This window comes from Anolis carolinensis, chromosome 6 (assembly GCF_035594765.1).
Source record: "Anolis carolinensis isolate JA03-04 chromosome 6, rAnoCar3.1.pri, whole genome shotgun sequence".
Classification (NCBI taxonomy): Eukaryota; Metazoa; Chordata; class Lepidosauria; order Squamata; family Dactyloidae; genus Anolis; species Anolis carolinensis.
The window spans coordinates 81343524-81365715 of record NC_085846.1 but is presented as its reverse complement, the minus strand read 5'-3'; the positions used below and the strand labels follow the sequence as shown (position 1 = coordinate 81365715).

General features: G+C 39.8%; 1 long non-coding RNA gene across 1 annotated transcript in view; it reads left to right on the top strand.

The window, feature by feature from the left end:
- LOC134292510 (uncharacterized) overlaps positions 1-21966 on the top strand; it is a 46366-nt gene extending 24400 nt beyond the window's left edge. The window contains exons 2-3 of the long non-coding RNA XR_009999752.1: positions 16513-16647; positions 18046-21966. This is a non-coding gene — a long non-coding RNA (uncharacterized LOC134292510). The remainder of the gene's footprint in view (positions 1-16512; positions 16648-18045) is intronic.
- The last annotated feature ends 226 nt before the right edge of the window (positions 21967-22192 follow it).

Genomic DNA, 22192 nt, shown 5'->3' with positions numbered 1-22192 from the left:
AATTCAACTCATGGAAACAATTCTTGAGATAAAGAATAAATTGCCTTTTGACAATAACTTATAAATGTTTAAGCTTCTATTATCTTGTAATTTCAGTGATTTGGTTTAATGGCTATTTAGGGTGCACCTACACTGTGGAAATTAATGCAATTTGGCACCATTTTAACTGCCATGGCTCAATTCTATGGAATCCTGAGAGTTGCAGTTTTACAAGATCTTTAGCCTTCTCTGCCAATGAGTGCTGGTGCCTCACTAAACCTTAACTCCTATGGCTTTCTGCAAACAAAACTAGTGCTCTGTCACTAAACTTTACCTGCCAAAAGATGAAGCTACTGACATTTTGGTCAACCGTGGGTAGAAAATCAGGATATGTTGGAAATAATATATGGCAAGACTTTCAAAAACCAAGGTCCATAAATTAATTTTGCTGCTGGCAGAAGAGGGAAGGGGTCCTACAGCTTTCTAAATGTCTCAAATAGCTTCTAGCACATGGCTGTCCCCAACACTGATAGGAGTGTACTTGGAAACATTTCAAACCATGCCCACTAAGACTGCTTTATCAAGGAAACATATATTAGTTTGGACAGTTTAAACTGGAGATGTAGATAACCTGTCACATGCCATCAGACTGAGCTAGAGCACTGCCATTATGTTTTCAAAGGTGCTCAAATGGGGTAAATTACTATGATGTCCCAATAAAGCTGTGCAAATTGGTTATCTTCAGACATCCAGTATCTGTAAATCAGGGGTAGGAAACATCTAGTTTTTCCGATGTCATCAGACTGCAATGGCCAACAGCCCTAATCAGCACATTCAAGGGTGAAGAGTGCTGGGAATTACATTCCAACAGTATCTCATCATTGCAATATACTGAAACAAATGTCAGCATTTAAATCTATCAGAAGAAAATCCAATATTATTGCAGGATTTTTTAAAAATTCTATGGCTGGCAACCAGGGCACAGCTTATGGATAGGTGAATGTTACCAAGGATCAGAGCAATTTGACCGAGACTGAACTCTCCATTAATGTGAGAAAAGATTTGGAGATAATCCATACATGATTCACGAGGACAGTTATTGAAATTTACTTCCCAGTGAGAAGTAGTTCTTGTGAGATCTGCACAGATCTTGTAAGATTTGCAATATAAAACACTGTTAGAACAATCTCAAATTGCATTCTGAACTGCTGGGCCTACTATAGAATAGATAATACCTTATTCCTTTGTGTTTCATTTGTCGTTTGCCTTATGCAGCAAAATGTCTTTGCCAAGCCCCGATGGTTATCTTGTATTAACAGGACAATCTTTTTGTCAATGGGGCAGTTCTTTTCTTCACCATTATTAACATGTTCCCATTGAAGGATTCTTTTTATGTCTAGGCTTGCACAGTCTCAGTACACCAAGTAGCTGTATGTTCTCAAAAACCACAGTAACTGACTATGATAAAGAGACTTGTTCTGACCCCCTGATAAGTCCAGATATAATCAAAATTGCCATGGACTATGACACACCCAGATCTTTTAGAATAGACCTAGCCACTGATCCCATCTTACTGGAATGCAATAAGAACAAAGACATTTGGTTATTTTATTACTTGTTAAGAATCACCTAAAGGGTTTGAACTTCCCAGGGATTGTACCAAAATAGTTAAAGGGGGGATCCCTAAATATTAAGGAGGCAACTCTTCCGACAGGACTTGTTTTTTCTTATGTACTAAATAAATATCCAGACACAGTTTTTGCAACAAAGCTTTGGTTCCCATCTTTTGGTCCTGTATGGATATACTGTACACTTGTCCAAAAACTGGATGCAAAGACATGCAAGGTGAAAATTTTGCAATTACTTCACGAAAAGTTAACTGGAGAAATTGTTTCACATGCCGCTATTAAACTATTTTTCTCCACTGGTGGGTAAATTACATCTCAGAACCAAAATGTCATCCAAAAACCCAGGTTTTGACATTTGTAGACATGTGTAAGTGCTGCCATCATGATAATAGGCATACAGTCTCATTTTCGGTGATCTGTGAAGGTAAGCAGGGCCAGCCCTGGTTAATATTTAAATGAGCAACTGCCAACAAATCCAAGATGCTGGAGATTATATTTCAGAGGGTGACACTGGCAAAACCATCTCTGAGTATTCCTTGACTAAGAAATTGCTGTATTACTTTGGAACAGAAATACACAACAAAGTTCTTTTCTGAATTATCAGAGCTGAGCAAATATTTTCTTATGAGTAGGCAACTCAACCACAAAATCTGGGCTGCTAGAAACGATGTTTGACAGGTTAAACATTCCTTATGTGAATTCCAATATTCAAAGCACTCCAAATTTCAAAATCATCCACATGGGTGACTGAGATAGTGACATCTTTGCTTTCTGGTCATTCAGAGTACACAAATTTTGTTTCATGTAAATAATGATTGTATGACATTCAGACTATATGTATAAGCTGTATATGAAGTATACACGATGTTGTGACTGCGCCTTCGGGGATTATGGTTGATGGGGATGGAATTCGAAGAGGAAGAAAAAACCCTCGTGATGAGGGTTCACTGGAGGAGTTGCGCAGGAAGCGACTTAGAGAGTTATATGGGGGATCTTCTGAGGAAGATTCAGATGGGGAGATGGATGCTGAGGAACAGGTGGTGGCTGGGGAAGCGGGCACTGAATGGGCACAGCCACCGGAGATGTCTGGGGATTTGGGGTCTATGGATACTTCTGAACCTGGGGTTTCTGCAGGAGCTGATCCCAATTGGGATGCTTGGAGAAGGGAGGATGGTTCTTTAAGTGTTCATGGGGCTAAGTGTGGGCAGGATGATTGGGACTCCGACGAATTGCTAGGTACTCCAGATCCACGAGCTCTAGCTGTGTGGAGCTCAGACTCTGAGTAGATTTGGGACATCTGGTGTTTGGGTGTGAGTGTTTGGTCACCCAGGAGGAAGGGGAATAAAATGGGAATGTTTGGCCACTGCACTTTGCGTGTGGCAAGATGTTGCTGAGGTGCCATTGGGATCTCTGTGTTTCCATGAAGACTGGACTTGGACTATGATTTGAATCTGCTGTTATCACCTAGCTTGGCTCTCGCTGTGTCTTATCGTGGACCTGTTTTGGATGACTGCACCCTCTTCAGACCTTGGATCGGAATTTGACCTTGCTACTGCCTTCGCCCTGTGATTGATGACTACTATCGGCTTTTGACTCCTGGCTTGCTCTTTGGACACCGCTGTTATCTCCTGACCTGACCTTGGAATCCCGGACGACGTCTTTTCACCATCCTTTTGGAGCCTTCGGCTTTATCCACATTGTGGAAGCAGTCTACTGCATTCTTAGTTTGTTTGTTTGTTTCCTGACCAATTTGATGTTTTCTTTTGGGAACTGTTCCTTTGAAAACTACAGAGCCGGCTGGCAGGGCTTGGACTCAGAAAGTGCAGTTTGCACTAAGTTTGTTTAGCTTTGTTTTTACCTGCTTGTGTTGCTGAATTATATTTTTGTTTGAACTGCTCTTGAAGCACTGATAGTGAAGTGTTTCAAGGTTTTTTCTGTGTTAACATTACTTTTTGGCTTATCTGCTGAATAAGCTCTATTTTTGTTCGCTAATTGGCGTCTGACTCTTGACACACGAATTTCAAGTTTAGACTTGGGTTCATCTCCAAGATATCTCTTTATGTACATGCATGCAAATACGGGTATCTCAAAATCTGGGCACCCAAGATCAAAAACAGTTGTGATCCCAAACATTTTAGGTAAGGAATATACCTTACATGCAACCTGTATATGCTTCTGTGCAATGTCAGCTTTTCCCAAACTTTAGGTTTTGCTGTGACTAGCCCTTTGGTACTTTGCTTCTGATCATATTTGATCCTGCTCTTGGACTATGCCTTCAACATCTCTGGCTGGATCTATATTGCCCTATGTCCCAGGATCTGATCGCAGATTATCTACTTTGAACTGGATTATATGCGTCTACACTACCAGATAGAAGATGATCTGAGATCAGATCCTGGGCTATAGGGCAGTGTAGATCCAGCTGCAGATAGGCCTTTACAGGTTTGATGCCTGGGTTGCTTATTGTCTCCATCTCTAAATCACTCTTACCAGATTTGCAAATTCTTTGGCCTAATACCTCCATTGCTTTTGGACCTTGTCTCTAGAATAATCATTGCTCAAGAATAGCTTATTGTGTGGATGCAACCTGCTTGAACATTGGGCCCTTTGCTGCTAAAAGTTGCTAGAACTAAAGCACAACAGAACTAAACACAGGCTAGCAACATATAAACTCCTTGTTTAAAATAGTTCATCATCTGTCAAAGGTCAGACGCCAGCCAGTTAAGTAAATATAGTTTATTCAAAAAATAACTAAAAAAAAGCTCAGCACAAAGTCCAGGAAGCTCCCAACACTTTAACTTCAGTGTGACTTAACAGTTCAGAGCAAAAAACCCAAAAAAATGCAAACCGGAATATAATCCGGATTATCCGGAGATATAACCCGGATTAAAACCAAAGTGCTTGGAAACAGCCCAAAATTGCTAGGCAAGGTCAAAACAGCAAAACAAACAAGGGCAAGAATTCCTAAAGGCTCGAAACCTCCACAAAACCCAAAAGTACAGAAAAAAGCCCAAAACTAAAAGAAAGCCCAAACCGGGCTACAGTTATTCGCTGAAAGCGGCACAAGCAAACAATGTTGGAAAACGCTGAGACAATGGCAACAAGCTGCTGCGGAGTCAGAAGCCAAGCCAGACGTCAGTGGAACGAAACGTTGTAGCGAAGTCAAACCGGTCCGAAGTCAGGATTGGAGAACAGCGTCAAAGTCGGAGGTGAAGCCAGCGGTCAGCAACAGAAGTCAGCTACGAACACAGGAAAGATGCCAAGCGAGATTAAGGGTGTAGAGATGTGCCAAGTCGAGGTCCAGTCCAAGGTCCAAAGGGTGAAGTCGTCACAATGAGGTCCACGTTGCGAGATAACACAAAGAGCCAAGACAACGGAGGCGAGCAGCAGATCAGTTGCAAAATCCCAAGCTAGTCTTCGGAGTCAAATACAGGAAACCCAATGGCGCCCAACAACACCTTGCCACACGCAAGGGACAATGACCAAAAAACCCCAATTTATTTAGGTTTCCTTGGGGGTCCAAACAACCAACGCCTTAGGATCAGGTGTCCCAAGCTCCTCATCAGAGTCAAAATCACTTTGCCTATGCCCAACCCTGACCACACCTGCAGAAACGTCCTCATTCCTCCAAGCAGACCATGTGGGGTCTGCTTCTGAAGAAACCCAAGCTTCTCCTGCTTCCTCAGTATCCATGGGCCCAGTTTCCTCCTCCGGAGCCCGTGCCCAGTCTATGCCAACCCCATCCGCCACCACCGGGTCCTCAGCAGTCATTTCCACTTCAGGATTCCCTTCCAACTCCCCAAATAAATCCTCATCAGAAGATTCCTCATCTATCTCCCTGACTCTTTTCCTATGTAAATCTTCCAGCGAGCCCTCCTCGCGAGGGTTCTTCCTTCCCCTCCTGATCCTACCATTATCACTCACAGCCTCAGAAGACTCATTCACAACATCATCATTCTAAAATAAACATTTCATTACCCATTTCCACATATTTCCAATTTTGTTAGACCGTCTTCCAGAATATAAAATTTTGGGAGAGACATATAGTTCTATTTACAAAAGGATTTCAAACATCTTACAATTTTTCTTGGAAGCCTTTCCCATAGATTTCATTTAAAACGAATTTTAAGTGTCCTCAGGAGAACTAAGGAAGTAGGTGTCTGTCTACAAAAACTCATACTAAAGTAAACCTGTTAGTATATCACAATACATTTTGTTGCCATTTTTGCAACAGACAGCCATAGAATTTAGCTGTGGGTTTTGATCCATGCCATAGCTAACATTATGGTTACTTATGTCCCTTTAACTCACCAGTAAATGGAATGTGTTTTGAGTAAAGCTGGTTAGGATAAGACTTAAATTATGTTCATGTAAAAGTTTGTCTGAAGAAAGTAAGTGTTGCTAAGATTCCTCTCTATATAAGGAAACCTTAGTTGGGACAATGGTTCCTTCAGGACCATACGCAGCTGGTATAAATTAGAGTATTTCTCAGCTTGCTCCAAAATGTAACATTATGCCATGCCTTATCCACCTGCTTTTGCTAAGTAGACTTCATCCACTTTTATTCTGAAAAGCATTACTGCTGGCTTCCAATAGAAACACTAAGCCTGCTTGAATTTACATTTATTAACATTTTGATAAAATGCTTGCAAGGAAACTACGCATGGCTATTTTTGACTGGTGATTTTAAATGTTCTTCTCCTAATCCTAGAGATAATAGAAAAAGGAGGTCTCTCTGCAAGGCAAACAGTGGCTTCTAAAGAGGCTTAATTATCACTTTTAATGCCCCTAATAGCAAAGTGGCACCAATTTGCTTTAAATTGAATTGATTAAAAAAAAAACAGGCAGACACCCTGATCCTAAAAATATGCATAAACTACAATGGTGAGGAGAACTGTTTATCCCATGCATGGCAATTGATCAAGTGTACCATATGCCACCTATCAGCGGCAATCCTGTTGTAGTAGGTTGCTAGTAAATATCAAACTGTAAGATTCTATTAAAACGTCTGGTCCATGATAGCAGAAATATATCTGTGATGCCACATACATTTAACTTCTTCCAGTGTTGTCCCTTTGCTTACCCTTTTTGCGATGTTTAATTATTTTGTGCAATGCTTTTGAATTTGGCATGTTTTAAGTGAGGAGCCCCGGTGGCGAAGTGTGTTAAAGCACTGAGCTGCTGAACTTGCAGACCGAAAGGTTCCAGGTTCAAATCCCAGGAGTGGAGTGAGCGCCCGCTGTTAGCTCCAGCTTCTGCCAACCTAGCAGTTCGAAAACATGCCAATGTGAGTAGATCAATAGGTACTGCTCCGGCGGGAAGGTAATGGCATTCCAGGCAGTCATGCTGGCCACATGACCTTGGAGGTGTCTACGGACAACGCCGGTTCTTTGGCTTAGAAATGGAGATGACCCCGGGAATTGAAGTCACCTTTACATAACCTGGTTTTCCATATAGGGCAGTGGTTTGTGATCAGGGACCACTTTAACCAGGGACCACTTGACTAGGGACCACTCTCCAATATTAGTATCAAAAGGGTTACGAATTAGTTTTTGGTCAACTTTAGATTCAGTTTGGTTATTTGGGGTGCTGATTCAGAAAATTGCATTGGATAGACCACATCCGCTCTAGTTTCTGATACAGAATATATGCCATCTAGTAGTCGCCATCTGCTCACCCACAGAAAACCATATTTAATAATCTAAAGCTGATATGGTTTATCCAATACAATGGTCAGCTCTGCAGCAAAGAGAGGAAATAAAATTAATAAAATTAATGAATAAATAAATAAAGAGGAAGGAGGTTTGTGGACCAGATTTCTGTTCTCCGCTGCGGCACACAGGTTGGGACCCACTGATATAGGGTGAAAAGATTGCTCCTCTTTTAGTATTCCTATGATTTTTTAAGCTTTAAATTTGGAGTTGAGGGGTGAAATCAGAGGGTAAATGTCGTAGCATTCCTGCCTAGCTGCCATTGCTTTAGCCAGATTTGAAGCTTGTTCAGACTTAAATGCAGAAATACATGACAAAAGCAATACACACAGAGCTCTTTTAAAAACATTATATAGATTCAGTCAGAGCACAGCACTGGGTTGTTCTCTCTCTGGGTAATTGTAAGGAGAGACAAAAGAGAAAAATACTAAGGTGCAATATTACTTTTAATTAAATAATATGCATGCATTGTATTCTAGAAGATTTGGAAGGGATTTAGAAAACTGAAAGGTAATCTAGAAGCATGATAATCGATGGCCACAAGGGTATTATACCTACAGCATAAAACATAGCCCAGCATGATGAATCAGAAAAAGGATACATCTGCAAATGTAATAGGCAGAATAGTTTAACACATAGGGACTTCAAGGCAATATTACTGAATGCCAAATACATTCAAACATATTAAGGCTGGAATGGTGTTTCTTATCCTACGTTTCGAATTCAAACCCACAAGAGACATTAGATGACGTTTTCCCTGTAACACTAGAAAGTACCAAACAAGATTTCATGGATGAAAGATAAATTTCCTCTTCTTTTTTCCCCGATGTTACAATTTCTCATTAACATTAACAGAAATGCATTACGTATACTGCTTATTTAAAGGTCAACTTGAACAGCATACAAGTAAGGTTTCCAGATATCAATACCCTCACTACTTCGCGGTTTGCTTTTTGCAAATTCGCTGTTTTGCGGTTTTTCAATAAACGCTAAAAGAATATTATAAATAATAAAAAATTACAATTTACAGCCTAAGGAAGGGAGGAAGGAGAAGCCAAAGGGAGGGAAAAGGAGTCCAAGTGGCAACAGGAGGAAGAGGAGGCGATTTATCAACACACGATGGGTTGATAAAGACTTAAAATAGTGTATAACTACTAAAATAATGTATAAAAATATTCACTTATTGTGGATGGTCCTGGAACCGAACCCCTACGATAAGTGAGGGAACATTGTACATATATAGATAGATATTATCATTTGTTAGACATTGTATTTTTTTTTTATTTGAATAGTATACTCTTGTCAACTGTGACTGATATTTAAGCTTAATGACATTGTTCCTGCGGCTTCAAAGTCCCCACTACACCACCATATAAAATCCAGATTATCTGCTTTGAACAAGATTACATGGCAGTGTAGACTTACATAATCCAGTTCAAAGCAGATAATGTAAATTATCTGCTTTGATAATCTGGATTATAGGGCAGTGTAGAAGGGGACAAAGAAGATCTTTCTAGTGTCACATTCTGGGTCTGAAATCTCTGCTTTTGGGATAATCCTGGAAACCCGATTGCTTGGAAACCCTATACACAATACATGGGAATTTTCTTGGAGCAATATGAGTGAAAAGGAATTCGTAGAATGACACATGAAAACATACAATAGCTATGGTAAAAAGAAATATGATTGACATAAGGTGCATCTCTACCTTGTAAAATTAATGCAGTTTGATGCAGCTGTAACTACGACAGCTTAACAACTCCCACAATTTGATAGCATTGAGCCATGGCAGTTAAAATGTAATGTGAAAAAAATGAGAAATTGGCATATAATGCTTTCGATATCACTTGTCCACAAGTGGAATGTTTCGCTTTGGGGACTTTTCAATTGTCCATTCCAACTCAGTTCTGATATGTGCAGAGATCTCACAATTCAATTGTTGGTGAGTAGGAAAATTATGGAAAGCTATTCTAAAGTATGGCACCTGGCACTATTAAGATTCGACACAGATCTATTAACTCTCTTTTCTCCTTTCCACACCCATCCACCCCAAGAACATACAGTAGAGTCTCACTTATCCAACGTAAACGGGCCGGCAGAACGTTGGATAAGTGAATATGTTGGATAATAAGGAGAGATTAAGGAAAAGCCTATTAAACATCAAATTAAGTTATGATTTTACAAATTAAGCACCAAAACATCATATTATACAACAAATTTGATAGAAAAAGTAGTTCAATATGCAGTAAGGTTATGTTGTAATTACTGTATTTACGAATTTAGCACCAAAATATCATGATATAGTGAAAACAGTGACTACAAAAATGCGTTGGATAATCCAGAACGTTGGATAAGCGAGTGTTGGATAAGTGAGACTCTACTGTATATGGTTTTTTTGCTCACCCGTCAAACCCTGTGGGTGGTTTATGAGTGAGTAGCATAAAAATAGAGAAATCCCTATCAAAATGCCTCTAAAATGATTTTTAAAATGACGACACCAAAACAGCTAATGGCATTACCACTCTCACACTCTTATTTAATATATATATACATAAACATTCCTGAGCTGTTTTAATTTTATTTACTATTTACAGGTATATTTGCCTTTTTTTTTGTCCTTATGGCTGAAACTGCAAAATGTCTACCTAAAAATAAAAAATGTATGGAAGGTGGAGCTATACAGAAATGTGATCAAGGGATCTTGAATTGGCAAATCATCTCAATTGTACGAATGAAAAAAAGATACAATATTGAAGGTCAACATGCTAGCATATAACCTGCCTTTAGGATTGTGTGACAGCTTTTTTATCGTGTCAGAAACAACTTGAGACCATACTGCAAGTCGCTTCTGATGAGAGAATTGACTGTCTAGAGCAGCCACGGGCAAACTTGGGCTCTCCAGGTGTTTTGGACTTCAACTCTCACAATTCCTAACAGCCTACCTGCTGTTAGGAATTGTGGAAGTTGAAGTCCAAAACACCTGGAAGGCCAAAGTTTGCCCATGTTTGGTCTAGAGAGACGTTGCCCAGGAGACACCTGGATGTCTTACCATCCTGCTGGGAGGCTTCTCTCATGTCTCCACAAGCTAGAGCTGACAGACGGGAGCTCACCCCGTCTCGCAAATTCGAACCGGCAACCTTCAGGTCAGCAACCCAACCTTCAGGTCAGCAGTCCAGCTGGCACAAGGGTTTAGCCCATTGTGCCACTGCGGCTCTTTGTGTGACTGCTGTGGAATAACAACTTCATGTGATAAAGTTTTTATATGGATGTTTGAGTTCCTAAGAAACAGAGAGAAAGCAAGTGTAAATATTATCTTATGTGATGATAGAAAACATAGATAAGGGAAAAACTTCTGCAAAAAAAGCTACTTGCTTTCATTAGAAGGCATTATAAAGTTGTTAAAGAGGTGAGGAAAGGGGTGGATGAAATTGTCTATGTTGTGCTGAACATTCAGAATTTGCAAGAGTTCTGTGGGCCTTTTCCTGACCTACACAGTAGGTGGCAGTCATAGCACCTGTTTCATTGGCTTTGAGAAGCCAAACTGGAGAAGAGCCTAAGTAGCCCACGATTCGGAAGAAGAAAATGAACATTTGTTAGCATGCAACATTATTCGTGTCTTCACCGGGGATTCCCAGTTAACAACCTTATTATACATAATCATCAAGAAATCACACAGTAGTGCCATCTGCTCTTCCTTCTGTGAATCAGTTTTGTCCCAGATATTTGCACAGGTGACTGCCACAACACACAATACCACTTCGAATTCTGGCATCATCCCATCGTATGAGATGCTAGGTTTGCTATATGAGTATACAAGTATTATATGAATTCAAATATGCATTCATATTTATTTATTTGAGGGGAGGAAAAAAAGAAATGTTGCAGCATCTTTTAGATTGGCTGTTTTTTTTTCTTTTTTGCATGAGCTTTCATGCATATAAACCCATTTTTTTGGACGCAATACTGAGTAGTGTTAAGGACTCAGGTTTAAAGCACATTCATACAATTGTGAAAGTGTGACAGAATGTAATACGATCCAGAAAAAAAATGTAAATCAATAACTTTGCCCTTAATTTTGAAAGGGCTGCATAAAATAGTACAGATAATGAAATGACCTTTTATTTGTTTTTGTTAAAGAAGGAGATACAGTAGAGTCTCACTTATCCAAGACTCGCTTATCCAACGTTCTGGATTATCCAACGCATTTTTGTAGTCAATGTTTTCAATACATCGTGATATTTTGGTGCTACATTCGTAAATACAGTAATTACAACATAGCATTACTGCCTATTGAACTACTTTTTCTGTCAAATTTGTTGTTAAACATGATGTTTGGTGCTTAATTTGTAAAATCATAACCTAATCAGATGTGTAATAGGCTTTTCCTTAATCCCTCCTTATTATCCAACATATTCACTTATCCAACGTTCCGCAGGCCCGTTTATGTCAGATTCTACTGTACTACATTTAACACTGACATTCAGGAGTTTCCATATTATACTTTTGTTGTTATTGTTAACTGTCTCCATTTCAACTTTGACTTACGGTGATTCTATGAATGAGAGACTTCCAAGTCACCCTATTATCAGGCCTTGCAGACTCATAATACCGCCAAACATTAAGGAGACGTGAAACTTGGTTGTACCTTTCTTGTTACAACCTGGCCCAAATCCCCAAACCTAGTTTGGACAGGCACTTGAAATTCTGATGTGTTCACAGTGGTAAAGGTAAAGGTTTCCCCCGACATTACGTCTAGTCGTGTCCGACTCTGGGGATTGGTACACATCACCATTTCTAAGCCGAAGAGCCGCTTTGTCTGTAGACACCTCTAAGGTGTCTATTGTGTTTTAGCCTGTGCATTTTGTGCTAATGTATTTGTGTTGTTACTTTTGTAACATTGTGGGCCACCCCGAGTCCCCGTAGGGAGATGGTGGCAGGGTATAAAGTTTTATTATTATTATTAAGGTCATGTGGCTGCCATGACTGCATAGAGCGCCATTATCTTCCTGCTGGAGCAGTACCTATTGATCTACTCACATTTGCATGTTTTCGAGCTGCTAGGCAGGCAGAACTAGGGCTAACAGTGGGAGCTCACTCAACTCCCCGAATTTGAGCCACCAACTTGCTACTCAGCAGTTTAACCCGCTGTGTCACTGAGGGTTTCATGTTCACTGAACACAAAGAGAAAACATAGCATGTTTGTTGGTATAATTTTGCAGCTAGATCTGAAACTGGCCTAATACATTCACCTGTTGAGTAGGACTGTTAAGGAAGTTTTGTGGGTAGAGACAGGAAGGGTATGTACTTTCGAATTGGAGATAGAATCAAGCTCAGCTTCTTGTGAGGGAAGAGAAATGTATTTTGGTTAGGGAAAACTCTCTCCCAGCTTTAGGAATATCTAAAGAGTTCTAAAGAGTTTAGATCTTGAGAGTTCAGCATTAATCACACCAGATATGTTAAGGGACTGAAAATTAAGGACATCATCATCAGGTAGACTTCTGGCTCAATTTCCATGCTTTTCAGAAACAGAGCCCCATAGGAGCCCCTTGGAGATCATCACATGATGTAAGGACATTTCCAGTAGGGCTCTGTGGGCTTCTGTTTCTGCAGCGCATGCAAATGGAACTAGGAGTCCATCCTCCAAATCTGAGATAGTGGGGAAAGTGAGTAAAAGATGGGGAAAGGATGTGAAAATGGGGAAATATTATTACTATTATTATTATTATTCCCCACTTTATCTCACCCAAAGGGGACTTAAGCATTTTAACATAAAAGCATCAGCATAACCATTTAAAATATACAAATATACAAACATTAAAACAAGATTAAATATTTAGATGATAGGGAACGGTGTAAGACAGTTCCCTCCAATTTCCCCTACTCTCCCCCATTTTCTCTGATGAATTTCTTAATAGGCATTATGGGAACTAACAACTGGTAGAACTTTCTTGTTGGTAGTCAAGAGTTGTAGTCAGGTATCCATAAGGCAGTGATACAAACACTTAAAATACTTAACTATTAAGTATGGTATTGATATTTACTAAACTACATGTTTTAACAGCAAGGAAAGCAAGGTCTTAATTCCATTCATTTTTGGCTGCTCTTCTCCTCCTTTGACAATAATATTCTGGGATAGGCCCGTAACATGTATCACAAACAGTACATAGAATCATAGAGTTGGACGAGACCACATGGGCCATCCAGTCCAACCCCCTGCTGTGCAGCAGGAAAAATGCAATCAAAACACCCCCGATAGATGGCCTCCAAAGAAGGAGCCTCCACCACACTCCGGGGCAGAGAGTTCCACTGCTAAACAGCTCTCACAGTTAGGAAGTTCTTCCTAATGTTCAGGTGGAATCTCCTTTCCTGTAATTTGAACCCATTGTTTCGAGTCCTAGTGTCCAGGGCAGCAGAAAACAAGCCTTCTCCCTCTTCCTTATGACATCCTTTCAAATATTTAAACATGGCTATCAAGTCTCTCAACCTTCTCTTCTGCAAGCTGATAGTTATAGACTAATGAGCAGCCAGTCCAGCATTTTGGAAGACTACATCTACTTCATCCACTTGTTTTTGAAAATAAGTATGTGCGTGTGTGATTACCTGGATGGGAAAATGGCAGTGGCAGGCAGGGCCATTGCGATTTTTTCCCTCGTTTCCTCCTTAAATAAATATGAAGCAGGGGATCACGATTCCAGCAGGATCACAATGGACTTATCATATGGGTTCTTCTTCTTCTGTTGTTCTCTGACTTTTGGAAGATTTTTTTTACTAAAGGGGATCATTAAATTGACTATTTGAGTTTGTAAAAAAATGTTTTCTAGGCTGTCATCCAACAAAAGGGCTGTAAGAGAGGAGCGACATCATGTGATAAGTCCCAGCGTAAGATAATGTTGTCCTGCTGTAGTTGCAATTTATTTATTTATTTATTTGCAGCATTTATATTCCGCCCTTCTCACCCCGAAGGGGACTCAGGGTGGATCACATTACACATATAGGGAAACATTCAATTCCTTTTAACATAGAACAAAGACAAGACAAACATAGGCTCCGAGCAGGCCTCGAACTCATGACCTCTTGGTCAGAGTGATTCATTGCAGCTGGTTGCAGCTGGCTTGCTCTCCCACCTGCGCCACAGCCCGCCTCATGTAATAAAGATAAAGGGCTAAATAGTGAACAATCATAGCAAGAAATACGATTAGAAGCAGAGCTTTAAAAGTTAATTTTACGAAGAATCAATATAATGACATGTTACAATTGTCTGTAACTGAGCAATAGTAAGATGGTGCTTTAGGTCCTAGAATATCATCATATCACTGCTCAGTTGTGGATGGTGTCAGCATGCTGTGGCACTCATTTTTCTGAAAGGTAAGGTGATGTTTATATAAAGAGGTAAGTAAAGAAAGACTTTTTCTACAGCCTCCTCGTAGTTACTTTATGTGTTTATTCCTGAGGAGGGGGAGGGGGAGGAGGAGAAGGAAAAACTGGGATTCTCATCAGTTAAACTGATACAGTGCAAGCTATACTACACATGAGTTTTCATTATTTGCGGCTTGTTAATAGCCATGCAGTAAATTAGCATTCTGGATTACTGCCAGAGAAGACCAAATTTCTAATAATATTGTTCCTGCTAGATCTTTGATAGTTGTTAGATGAGGTAATTTTGGCAAGTGAACCTCAGCACTGTGATATCATGACAAAGTGTAATTGCTAATGTTCTCTGCATCCTGCTGGTTCAGACCTACGGCACATCTAATAGATCCAACAACTAGATCCCCAATAGGATGCCTTGGTATATGGTACGGTAATTATTTATTAATTGGGGGAATAAAGATATTGCTGTGTTAGGATAATCATGCCTTGCCTTCATAATGTTTTAGCTGTATGTGCAGCCCCTTCTCTCCTCCTTCTGTAGTACACACCACTGAAATGTGAACCTGACTTTTCCCAAAGCTGGAAACTACAGTTTTCTGAGTTACACAAAATGGAAAGCTATGCTGAACTGTACATATCCACATTTCATTGAAACATGCCAAAATATGTAGCCATTACTTGACTTTATTTTACATGGCTGATAGAAGTAATTCTTTTTTTATGTTTGAGTTTCACAGTTGATAGCCAAAAAGTGCTTTGATTGAGATGGTTATGGTATTCTCGGAGTTGCCATGGAATACAGAATCAAAGCTGGCTAATGCTTATACATATAGGAGATGGGATTTGAGTTTAATATATGGCTTATACACATAGCCTGAAAGTAACTTTATATAAAACTAGCTTGGGTACCCGGCGTGGCCCTGGGTTATTCAAAAAAGTCATTTTTGAATTGTACAAAATGGATAAGGTTGTGGATTAACTATAACTGACATCATGCCAGGTGAACCCCGTGAAATTCTATCAGTACTTAAAGTTTGTTATGTTGGACAAGTTTACTCAAGATGCATCATTGGTGGGGTTCAGTGTGCTCTCTGGCTGCAGGATGATGGTGAGTCAGTCGCCCTCAATTCCCTCAAGTAGATTCAGTTGATCATGGGGGTTCTGTGTGCCAAGTTAGGTCCAGGTCCATCATCAGTGGGTCCAGAGTGCTCTTTGACTGCAGTTGAACTATAAATCCCAATACCTTCAGTGGCTATAAATCAAGGTGAATTCCCCCCAAACCTCTCCAGGAGTTTTCTTTGGTCATGGGGGTTCTGTGTGCCAAATGTGATCCATATCCATTGTCAGTGGGAGTCACTTGATGCAAGGTGAACTACAATTTCCATCATGTTGAGTTGATCTCCCCCAACTCCTCCAGTATGTTTAGTTGCTGCTCAGTTCTGCTCTGTTTGTTATACAGACAGAGTTGTAAAGAGTAGGAAAGGGTTAAGGGAGAAGCAGTGGGCGGGGTCATGCAAATTCCACACCAATGGAGAGAATCAGATGTTTTTGTGGACTAAACATGTGAAATCTAGGATGAAATGGTCCCCGAATGAAAGCAATCCTTGAGCGGTGGGTTGCAGAGTTTGGGGAGGACATTGACAGAGTTTGGGCTACATGTTCATGCCGCTCGCTATAACCTGAAATGTCATTGGAGAGGGTGCTTTTGGTGGCTCCTCAGCACTTTGGGTTATAAAGGTTTGTGGAAGGGGGAACCTGTCTGTGGAAGTGGACATCTCCGCCACATACACACATACAGATTTTCACTTTTATTATGTGTATAGATATGTTTGAAACCGATGTCCTCACTGCGGGAGAACATGCAGATTAAGAATAGGTCTCTTCAGCCATCTACGGATCCATCCCCAAGATAGCGAAGACGGAGGACCATCATCCTTGAACTACGAGGGATCACCTAAGTAAGTAAGAGATGTTTGATAATTTAGTTCATGAATCAAAGTTTTTGTTCATCAAACTATCAGAAAGCAAAGATGTCACTACCTCAGCTATAGACGTGGACAATTTTGAATTTTGGAGTATTTTGGATTTTGGAATTTTAGATAAGGGAAGCTCAAACCTTTTGCTAGCTGCCAACATTAAAATCGAAAGCATGAGTATGTCTGTAAAAATTCCCTTCATGTTCATAACTTTTAGGCCTTTAGCATAACCCATGCAATTTCCTCTGCCAATGTTTTGTTAATGTATGGGACATCTCACTTCAACCCACTGCATAATCAACCCATCATCTATTATGTAGTCTTCCTTCTTCGGGACTTTTGATCTTTCCTTTTACATTTACAAGTCTTGGGCACATTTTGACTATTTTGGGGTTTCGTATTTCTCAGGACACTGTGTGAAATCATTATTCAGACTTCATTTTCCTGCATAGTTAACTATCTTGAATGCTCCCATAGCCCTTTTTTATTTGGTTGAGTTGGCAGTAGGATTATGTGATACTCAAGAGAAGCCATATTAAAGAAGTATTCATTGGAACTATTTTACTGTAAGTATAGCACTTAATTCCTTCCCAGCAGTTTAACATTTGCTTTAAAAAAAAACCCTAAACTTTAATCACAAGAAATGCTTACATTCCTGATTGAATCTTAGGATACATTCAAACTGTGTAAAATTTCCAGATTTTGTTCCTGTACTTTCTAATTTTATAGTAGATCAAAACAAACTGATCAGGGAGGCTGGAATAAAAAGTCTCTAATTGTTCTGGGAGCTAACAGAAAACATTCTGGGATCAAGATATTGTGGGTATCTCCAAAATAAAATGGTAAAGAACAGAAATGGAATCTGGGAATTTCTGATCTTTTAAATCACTCTGGATACTCCCATAATTAAGGGGAAAAGGATCATCTTTATAAGGAAACACAAGGAAAAACCTCACAATGACTAACTACATCTTGAAAGATGCATTGAAATGAAATGTATTTATATTTAGCTTGAAGGGTTACATAATGTAAATACATTTTTGCTTCACAGTACCATGTGATGTGGTATGACACAGCAAAAATGGGATGCAGATGATTACATCAATTTACTGATTTTCCACTCATGCACAACAAGATGGAGTTTCTGAATCTAAATCATCAGGAAGAGTATTCCATATATGTAGAACTCATTATTTTCCAAGGGCAAGACAAAGACTGACAGAAATAGATACAGGCAGAGGCTGTTTCAACTCAAATACAGTTTAACTATAGTAAATCATAGGTGGCTATCTGTGGTTGTTTATTTGACGGCATAATGGCTCTTGCACTTATGTCCAGAAAGAGAGCATATAATCACAACTCTCCTCCTCCTTACAACAGAACGAAAATAAGGATGCGGCATGCAAGAAACACCTCCTCCAGTAGAGACTGGATTGAGCATGTCCAAAAAAGCTCACCTCTGTCCAAGCTGAGACAGCCTTAAAAGCTGTGTAGGTATATGAAACAGACCACTATACTGGGTTCTGTACAATCCATTTTATCCTTTCTATTTTGTGTGGTGTCTTATTTGCTTTTTAAAAAAGAGCAGATATGAAGATTGCAAAGAAAGTAAACGAATTATTTGCTCTGACACTTCCCATGCTTGAATTCTCTTCTCAATACAGGTAAGCAACACCTACAGCATTCCCAATAGAAAACTGTTCAGCCTCTCCCTCGAGAATTCCAGAAAGGAAGAGCCAACTATGTCAATAAGACATTATTACACCATGCTGTTATGGCATCATAGCAATGTATTATCCCTGCTTGTGTCTCAGATTTATTGCATTACATCATTGCCATGTTGCAGAGTCACTGAAATTGTTTTTCTTCTTCTTCCTATTGGATACAATCTCTGAATGACCACTTTTTTCACAATAATTCAATAACCAGCTCAGTCGCACTTTCTTCTAGCACTTTCTTCCATGAACAATCCATTAGTGGGCACAGTATTGGTGTGGCTGGCCAGGTTACTCAAAGGATTTGCAAGGAAATCCCTGGTAGAGAAGCCCTGGTAGAGAAGCCCAGATCACCCAGATCATCCACTCCAGGTGGGGATGATTAATTTTCCAGTATGCTTAAAGTAGGAGCTAAGGATCTACCCTGAACACTTTTCTTCTGTAGCAATGTACTACTTTCCACAGAATGCAGTGGTTCTCCGTCTCACTCTCAGAAAGAGACAGCATGTGAAAAACGATCAGGGTAGGCATGGGATGGGAGAAGACCTTCGATAGCATCAGGCAGCAGGATAGCTTGGGTACCACTTGAGTGATGCTGGTGAAATATGGCACTTTGTTCCTACAAAGAGCAAGAAAGTAGACAAACTCTCCACAAGCTCCTCCAGAGGGGCAATGGGATGGAAAGCTGCTGTGAAAGGTAGAAAATTGGTGAATATGGCAACAAAGGTTAAAGCAATGATATTCCCCGTAGTAACCTATGGATGTGAGAACTGGACTATAATGAAGGCTGAGCGAAGGAAGATAGATGCTTTTGAATTGTGGTGTTGGAGGAAAACTTTGAGAGTGCCTTGTTCTGCAAGAAGCTCAAACCAGTCCATACTCCAGGAAATAATGCCCAACTGCTCACTAGAGGGAAGGATATTAGAGGCCAAGATGAAGTACATAATGAGAAGACAGAAAAGCTTGGAGAAGAAAATGATGCTGGGGAAAATGGGAGGAAAAAGGAAGAGGGGCCGACCAAGGGCAAGATGGATGGATGGTATCTTTGAAGTGACTGGCTTGACCTTGAAGGAGCTGGGAGTGTTGTAGTAGAGCCTGTGAGTTACAAACAGTAGTATGGGTGCCAGAAGGGGAAAAAGGGTTACTCGGGAGCAGGAATCTGATGATGAGCAGCAGAGAAAGAGGATTCGGGACATACTTACAGCACCTACAGATGAAGAGTCTTTTGAGGGATTCTCTGGGGATGATGGGTCAATGAGTGAAGGAGAAGAAGGAGACACCATGGATTGGACTAAGATAAGAGAAGTGCAAGCTATTTGTGAGGCACCAAAAACTAGTGATACCTTTATGGGGTTCTCTGGGAGTGAAGACTGGCAATCAGGGGATCCAACTGATTCTTGGGGGATCTAAGTCTTAACAGAAGATAGAGGAATTGGAGGGAGAGTCAATGGAGCTGGGAGCAGCTGTGGGGGATGGTGGTGGGGCAGTGGTCAGTTCATCTTCTGATGGTGATTTGTAGATAAAAGTGGGTTCAGGAATGAGGAGTATTTGCACAAGGCAAGGTGTTGATGTGTGTTCGTGTGCTGGGTGCTGTGTATTGGGAAAGTTTCTTGTAGTCTTGCTGCTGCCTGTTTCATGTTTGGTATTGGACTCGGATCTGCAGTTTGGACCTGAACCGGTTTGGCTAAAGACGCTGCTTCTGCGGACACTGGAGTAACGCTGTTTTGGATTCCTCCTGCTTTGACCTTGGACTTCGGCTGACAACGCTTCTCTTCTTGCAACTTGCTTTGTTAACCATTTGTGTACTGTCCCTTTTTGTTTTGCCTTAGAGTGCTTTGTTTGACTTGTTGCTCTTTGCATCCAGTTAATCTGGATTACATTTCTGTTTACCTTTTGGACCATGCCTGGTTTGGGTTTTTGAGTTTTGACCAATGGAACTGCATTTAAGTATCCCTGCGTCCTTTTCCTTTTGTTTCAATAAACTCTGTTTTGAAGTCACTTTTAAGTCTGGCCCTTTAAGGCATCTGTGATTCCAACAGGGGGTGGCGATGGCCGACAAGGAGTTCTGGCGTGGTCTGGTCCATGAGGCCACAAAGAGTCGGAAGTGAATAAATGAATAAACAACAACAAATGGATGGCAGGGTGGAAACAAGTTTTTTTATTCAAAGAAATCTCCACTGCCAATTTCAACCTCTATGGTTAAAAAAAAATTAACCTTTTTGTCAATAGGACATAGTTGCCTTGTAAGAAATAACTGCCTAGTTCTTTTATGTGAAGACATATAACAGTCAGTGAAAACTTCCTGAAGTCCCCCAAATGGTTGCTGAAAATTGTCACTGAAATTGTCACTGAAGCTCCTAAAACTTCTGTTTCATGTGCTTAAAAAGAGTGGAGTTATCTGAGCACATTGGTGCCAACACCTTTAATTAGGATTAAAATAAGCAGATAAGGCAATGAAGAAGAAGTTGGCATCTCACCCTCAAGGTTTAAAGCAACAGAAACCTTTATCTCAAATAGCAGCACAAAAGTGTACGAACAAAGCATGGATATTGGATGCCCAGCATGTGATGTCATTTTAGAACGATGTGCCAACTATCTACCTGGCTTCCTATAAACTTTGGAACAGCATTAATGAAAAATTAGACTGGGAGCATAAGAGACATTTTCTGGTCAGTAAAATGACCTCATTGACATGACAGGCACTCAGGAAAACATTGATACATGTTGTAATATGTAAATCATAATTACAGTAATCTTGCTTATATCTAAGGTTTCTTACAATAACATCACATTCATCCTCATACCAGTCCTGTGATATAGACAGGGATGCAGAAGTGTGACATTTTCAATTTCATTCTCCAATTTTTAAGCACATTCCATTTAATTTTCACATATGTTTGTACAAATCCTCTAAATGCATTTCTCATTTTGCCAAATGCATGATCTGGAAGCATTTCCTCATACATACCCTGTTTCTCCAAAAATAAGACATGCCCTGAAGATAAGACCTAGTAGAGGTTTTGCTGAATTGCTAAATATAAGGCCTCCCCCGAAAGTAAGATCTAGCAAAGTTTTTGTTTGGAAGCATTCTTGCCAAACAGAACACCAGAGCATGCAGGATCGGTAAATGTATGTACCATAGATTGTTGTACATGGAAATAATGGTAGTAACAAGAAATTCTTCATAGGATTCACAATTTGTCTGGTTATGCCGGTTTGTGATGATAACTACTGTACAGTATATAATAAATGTTCATTTTTTGTTCAACAATAAATGTGAATTCTTCTTCATGGAAAAATAACACATCCCCTGAAAATGAGTGCATCTTTGGGAGCAAAAATTAATATAAGACATTGTCTTATTTTAGGGGAAACACGGTATTATGGTTTTGCTCATTTCCCCACGAAAATAAACATTGGTAATGTGAGCTTTCCCCTAACAATTGTATTTTTGTAAGCTCTTTTATTTAGCTAATTTCTGAACACTTAAGAAAAAGTGTGTTCTGGCTATATAATAATACAAGTGTGAAAAGTGTGTATTTAATAAGCTCTTATCTAAATGGAAAATAAACAAAATTCTCCCCCATTTCTACATGTTGGGTTGATTGATTGATTGCTTATTTATTTAAAATCTGTTAAACTTCCTTTGGGTCTGAAAATGAGAATAATAACCTAGAAGAATTAAACAACATCATACAGTATTTGAAAAGGGCAGATAAATATAAATTGTGGGTTCAATGGTGTATGTTGCAACCTATATATGAAAGAACACAGCCAGCCATGGAGCAGTACAAGGCAGGTATACAGCTGCC